Source organism: Sinohyriopsis cumingii, chromosome 4, assembly GCF_028554795.1.
Source record: "Sinohyriopsis cumingii isolate HCF-2022 chromosome 4, ASM2855479v2, whole genome shotgun sequence".
NCBI classification, from domain to species: Eukaryota; Metazoa; Mollusca; class Bivalvia; order Unionida; family Unionidae; genus Sinohyriopsis; species Sinohyriopsis cumingii.
In genome coordinates this window covers 34419778-34427377 of record NC_142964.1, presented here as the reverse complement: position 1 = coordinate 34427377, position 7600 = coordinate 34419778, and positions in this window count along the sequence as shown.

Sequence of the window (7600 nt, the reverse complement as noted above, 5' to 3'; positions counted from 1 at the left end):
CTTAGCAATCGATATTGTGAAAGAAATGATAGAGGATGAGAAGAGAATCAGAGGTTTAATTAACCCACCGTATGTGAAAGTGGGCAAGTTGAAAGAAGCCATAGTTTATGTGACGAGTGTAAGGTATTTTTTAGAAGACATTGTAGAATGGACAGATTGGTCTTTTGTGAAGTGGGGCTTAGACAAGCTTAAGAAAGCGGAAGAAGTAATGAGGAATGTGCTGACCGAAGAGGTCGAGAAAATCAAAGAAAGTGGTCAAAGGAAAGAAAAGAAGAAGAAAATAGAAAGAAAAAGGAAGAACTAGAGAAACTGAACGCTAACTGGATGAAAATCCAACAGAAGTTCCGAGCCATGGGTCACCCGGACTGGATACCGGAAACATAAAAAAAGAAGAAAGGAATGATGGAAAAAATAAGATGGATAAAGAAGTTAAGGAGTTAGAAGAAGAAGAAACCCAAAGGCCCTTTTCAGGGCCACTCATAGGTCTCGAAAAGAGAATGACTTTCCATTGCCTACCCTTTTTTTAAATTTAAAAAAAAAAAATCCCATGTTAAATTCCCCTTGTCCCTAAAGTAGTAGTTTTTTTCTCCCATATTAAATTCCCCTTGTCCCTAGACAAGCCCAAACTCTATTCCCCATGTTCAATTCCCCTTGTCCCTAGACAAGCCCAAACTCTATTCCCCATGTTAATTCCCCTTGTCCCCAGAGTGGCCCAGCAATTTTCCCCATGTTAAATTTACATAGTCCCCAGACTGGCCCGGGGGGGGGGGGTCTGTAATGCTAATTCCCATTGTCCCTAGGGTGGCCCCATTCACTACTTATGTATATACCGGTAAGTGGAAGAAAAAAGACTTGATATACAAGACTATTTCCATACCGGAAAGTGGAAGAAAAAAGACTTGCTATACAAGACTATTTCCATACCGGAAAGTGGAAGAAAAAAGACTTGATATACAAAACTATGTATATACCGGTAAGTGGAAGAAAAAAGACTTGCTATACAAGACTATTTCCATACCGGTAAGTGGAAGAAAAAAGACTTGCTATACAAGACTATTTCCATACCGGTAAGTGGAAGAAAAATACTTGCTATACAAGACTATTTACATAATCGTAAATTGCAAGAAAATGAATTCTGACTGGAACTTTTTCTTACTGAATCATTTTCCAACAGCTTTATTTTTTTTAAAAATAATTCTCCTAATCACATGTTCAGACGAATTCCACATTTTACCGGTACTTAAATAGTATGTCTGTGCCATATTTGTACATCAACTGAAAAAGTATTTTCAAAATTGATCCATGCATAGAAAGCTTTTCTTCGAATGTGTTAATAATGTACTTTCGCTTCTTTCTTTACATACGGTATGCAAACTAAGTTCTAATTAGTTGCTGTTTTGCCTCTCAAATATATTTGCTTTGTATGAAAAAGAACTATTTTTAACCATATGAATGACACTGAATCTAGTTTCCATACTGGTAAAAGACAGTATCTGAGACAATTTTACATATAAAAGAAATATGTCATCATATCTCTCAAAAAGAAATAATACATGTTATCAATAGAAGGTTATGATGGCATAGATGTTGATGATGATGATGATGAGGAGGAGGAGGAGGAGGAGGAGAATAATGATTGCATGTGACATAATAGATTGTGACGAAGTATATGGTTGGGGTGGGGTGCTTCCAATATTTTATTTAAACTATTACAGAAGTCCCACCCAGGCTCTATTTTGTTGGAAGTTAAATTTAGTGAAAGACAGATGTAAAGCTCCGAGCCCCCAGTCAGCAATGCCGACCATTAGATGGTTATATATACAAAAAAATGTTGAAATTCAATGAATAACAATTTAATAACAATTCAATAATCAAATGACTCAAATTTACAATTACACTCCTTCCTCTCGACCCTTTAATACGTCTGTTGCATCACTTGATTAGGAGTGTGAGATTGATTTCCACCTGTCATTGTATTTCTACTCATCTGTTGTATCCTTTCTTTCTCGTATTTCTCCCAATTCCTTCTCCTCCTCCTCTCGACCATTCTCCATATTCCTTCTCCTCCTCCACCTCGAATTTGTCTAGACTCATTCTCCTCCTCCTCCACTTTCTCCCCTACGACTACACTTCTGTCGACTTCGACTGACTCGGCTGCAATCTCAATTCCGTCTCCAACTACTGAAGACTTGGGACCCAATATAACCAGAAGTTCTCTGTCCACTAAAAAGCTTCCTGTGCAAACAAGGACGGTACAATGTTTTTCCTTAGCCTTCTCGTCTCAAACTATACACAGGCTATCATCAGATAACGGCTATTAAATTTCTTCGGTCACGCATTCGTACACATTGAGATACCCATACGTTCATGTGTGATAAAACAAACGTCATAATACAGTACGGTATCAATTACTTCTCATACATACATCAATAAATTCCGTCACATCAGTACATATTCCTAATCCCGTTATACTAAACAATATCACAATGATCAGACGCATTTCTTTACCTTAAAACTCATACAAAGTACACAAATATTCAAATATCCAATGCTCTGATATATCCATACACCAATATTAACTAATCTTACATACTTCAGCCATTGTAAAATATTCACAATTCAAGCATGTGTAAATTCTAACGTAACGCACTGATATAAATGTACTGGTTTAATACAAAGTAACCTAATAGAGAATTACAAAATTAATTCTGACCACAAGCTAACAATCTACATAGTTCCGCCTTGCATCTAATAATTCTCTACGTAAGGCTCAAGCTCATTTCTCAGATACGCATGTAAATGAAAAACTACAAAGGCAATTCTACATACTAAACGATCCTAGTAGTTATGTGTACATAATACCAATAATTACAATTATGATGCCGTAATATTCTGCTAAATCAAGCAAATAACTTACTGACCTTTTCGAAGCTTTGTATTTCCTTAGAACCTACTTTTAAGCTCTGATGCCAGGTTATGAGTGGCTTCTTTCTCGGAGTAACCCTATTGATCTGCAATCCTTCCAGGCGAATACTGAATTACTCTAACGAGTTCGGAAGGTATCATACGGGTCTGAATTGTAATCAAGCCCTCTATCTCAATTTATTATTGTATATATATATATATATATATATATATATATATATATATATATATATATATATATATATATATATATATATATATATATATATATGTGTGTGTGTGTGTGTGTGTGTGTGTGTGTGTCGATCTAATCAAACGTAGCGGACAATGTCCCTCTTGCTATTTGTCAACGTGGGGACAGATAAGTACACGCCCCGTTCACCACGTGGACTTTCTTTTTTTATCCTTGAACAAACCTTTAACATATAGGCGTGATAACGGCAAGCCTTCGTTAAGTGACGCTACAGGTCGCCTTTGCCAACTCAAGTTTCCGGTCTCTGGCTGGTCATGGTAACTTTTTGTAAGAGTTCAACACTAAACCAGCGGCAGTATTTATATAAAAAAAAAGACACAAGGCCGCGATACTATTCCCAAGACAGGTAGATTATAGCTTATACACGACTCTTTAGCTGGGGCTAAGCAAACGTGACATAGATTATGTCTGTCGGAATCGTTATTGTCCATTTTAATTACAATAAACAACCCACAATCCCATAGTTTTTATATCACTTTACTTGTCATTTCTATATTTAATTTGTAATTTTGTATTTCCCAAATGTAAGATACGTGTGTAAGGTATCTGTGACCTCTGACCTTCATATGTAATACTACTACTACTACTACTACTACTACTACCACTACTACTACTACTACTAATAATAATAGTTTTACACAGATATAACACCTTCCTATTATTACCCAATTGTAGGCATAATGGAGGGACGACAACTTTGGGCTTCTTGAAGCATAAATAAGCGACGGGTATGACTCATGATTCATCATATCCGTATAATAATTGGTTTGTTATGTGGTAAACGTGTACTTCATACTTGGTCGCTTAGCCTTTAAAAACTGGTGAATCTAATGAAGAAAATAATTTTTAAATGGCATGGACACTCATGGTCAACATGCAAACTGACAATTAAACAATGAAATTACCACTTACAGTCACATCAGCCACACGCCTGTCTTATGGATTTGACCTATCAAGATTTCTTATTGTGGAATATTTATTTCATTCCTAGATAAGAGCCAATTCCAGACTCGGAACATTTCTCGGTTGATTTGCTGTTGCCTAATGTATCGGTCCCATTAATGCTCGATAGTATTGAGGTCTGTGCATGTAGCCTTGCAAGCATTATTGTCCCACTATCATGGTAAGACATCTTACCATTCGCATTCAAGAATGTATTCACATACTGTACAGGATTTAAATTGCTATGGACGGGAATGATGGTTGTGTGGTTATCATGAGTTAGTTATCTCCGTCCCCTAAACAGAATACACCATAAAAATCTGCCTCCTCAACACTAGCATCTACATAACGTTCACGGGTCTATATGTATACACAGCGACATCTATTATACATATATCACTTCTGAAAAGTGTAAAACGTCACTCATTAGGCAAAAGCACAGTCTGTGAGATCTGCCATTTCAAGGGAAGATGAGCTTGTGTCCATTGGAAATGCTGGCATGACATTGGATTAACATTTCTGATACAATATTTGCATATGTAAATGGCTCAGTTTACTTTACTGCTTGTAAACGTTTACATAATTGGTAAACATGTAAATGAACATACGCATGACGTCAGTTATACAGGAAGTACCCATTCCGATTAAATGACGTATTTCCACATCTCTGCTTAAGAATACTGGTCAGCAGCATTTTTCTGTTAATTCTTTTCTTAAATATTATATGATTTTCACATCAAATTTGACATTTCTATTGAAAAAGCCTAGCATGATTAGAATTGGTTGAAGTACACAGTATAAAACATTTTTAATCAGTCTAATTTACTGATAATGCTGATACCACTTTATGTAAAACACATTATTTACCTTTGAAAACATGTTGGTTTGGAGGAAATTTTATTTTAAAGAAACACTGTTTTGAGATTTAAACCACCATACAGTGCCTTAGTCATTGCAGATCATGGAAAAATATCTCATGCACATGTCTACATAGTTCATACATTGGCTTTATCTAATTGATTTATCGGGCACATAAAAGCACAGCATGAAACTTGTAGCCTAGTTCTTGTTGGCAGGCAGCTTCACTGAAAATTATTATGAAATTAAATTAATAAATCGGGATCCTAGAGCATTCGCATGTCCATGCATGGACACATGTTATTTCCACAAGCAACAACAAACATTAGACCAGGGGTGGGCAAACTACGGCCCGCGGGCCGCATGCGGCCCGCCAAGGGCTTTCATGCGGCCCGCCAAAGGTTTTGATGCGGCCTAGGAACAAGTCATCATTCGCACTGACTCTGTTTATGTTACTCTGTTTATCAAATAAATGTGCTTCTTTTGAAGTTTAAGTTTTCAAATATTAACAACATATTAAGAACTGAAAATTAATTAGATGTTATTTAGAAAAACCTTTTGTTTTTGCTATTTCAAATATTAATTATTTTACTTAATGAACTATGCGGCCCGCGACAAGGTGTAAATTTGTGTACGCGGCACTTGCGCTGGAAAGTTTGCCTACCTCTGCATTAGACTATTCTGATCTCACACAATTATGTATTATTTATATTTCAGTTCCACATACATGGACCAGTTATTTAAAAAGCGGTATTATATTATAAAGACTGCATGAATGTACCATTCTAGACTTGATGTAGGGTGCACCAGTATAGCATGGTCCTTGATGATACGTAGATCTCACTATACAGCACCCCTTCAATATAAAGCCCGTCATGGACCAGTGGTTTGAAAAGGGATATTATATTATAAAGACTGCACGAATGTACCATTCTAGACTTGATGTAGGGTGCACCAGTATAGCATGGTCCTTGATGATGCGTAGATCTCACTATACAGTACCCCTTCAATATGAAGCCCGTCATGGACCAGTGATTTGAAATGGCTTACTACATTCAGATAATTGGATGAATACATTGCTCCCATACAATAGGGTTCCTGTGCATATAATAAGCATGACCATAGGTTATACAATACAGCTCAATACACACGGTTCCTGTGTAAGGCAAGTATGATGATGGTTCACATTGCAATGAGTGCTGGTAAAATTATCTCCAGTCAGACCTGTAAACAGCAGCCACCCAGGGGAATGGACAAAATTGCTGTTTGTACACAGGTTTACCTTTCAAAATTGTTTTTGAACAAATGTCACGAACTTCTTCTTCTTCTTATATTAAGACTGTTTAGTGCACTACTCCACAAAATCCCAAAATATGCATATATGATTGCTGTTCTCTCCCAAAATAATGTTCTGCGCAATATTACTGTACCCTGCTCACTTTAATCCATCCTATAAATTAAATCAACATTGACTTAAAATAATCACTGACCTTTGTTTCTTTTGTGCAGCATGATAAAAGAAAAATGTCACTACTGATTGACAGTTTACGTATTACCGTAAAACCGAGGACTAACTCGTTGGATGGTGAACTAGTTTAAATTATGCTTGAAAACACCCGTTAATGCTTCAGGTACAGCTAGATCCTCATCTTGCTGCGATCAAAATACGGTAGGATTATGTGATAGGCCTGTAGTGAATATGGAATCAAAAGAAGCCGTATGTAGCAATTCTTTGTGACCCATGAACTGAAACTTCACCTGCCTTCCCAGACAAGTCTTAAACATTGGTTGACCCTTGACCGTAATGAAAAGTGATGACGGTTATATCTCTTCTATTATATGAACATTTTTCGTCAAAGATAGCTTTATTTCTCAGGTATTTAGATAAATATATTGAAATATACGTGTCACATTGGCACTAAAGACAACTTTCATTACTATTATGATATCACAGTTACTTTTCCCACCATTCAGCATATGAATTGTTTTTATCCTATATTGTAATGATATAAACTGCCTTGATTTTCAATCTGACATGTTGACAACTTTGAGTTACAATGTAATATGAATGGATAAATTTGACTACAAGTGAGAAACAGTGTTTGCGCATAAATTCCTTTATCTAAATAATAGCTTCCTTATGAAGCAAAATTTTTGTTTACATAGACTAGTTAAAATCGGGTGGCAGCAAGAGGTGTGGGGAGACCATTTAGTTTACATAGACTAGTTAAAATCGGGTGGCAGCAAGAGGTGTGGGGAGACCACTTAGTTTACATAGACTAGTTAAAATCGAGTGGCCGCAAGAGGTGTGGGGAGGCCATTTAGTTTACACAGATTAGTTAAAATCGGGTGGCAGCAAGAGGTGTGGGGAGACCATTTAGTTTACATAGACTAGTTAAAATCGGGTGGCAGCAAGAGGTGTGGGGAGACCATTTAGTTTACATAGACTAGTTAAAATCGAGTGGCCGCAAGAGGTGTGGGGAGGCCATTTAGTTTACATAGATTAGTTAAAATCGAGTGGCCGCAAGATGTGTGGGGAGGCCATTTAGTTTAGATAGATTAGTTAAAATCGAGTGGCCGCAAGAGGTGTGGGGAGGCCATTTAGTTTACATAGATTAGTTA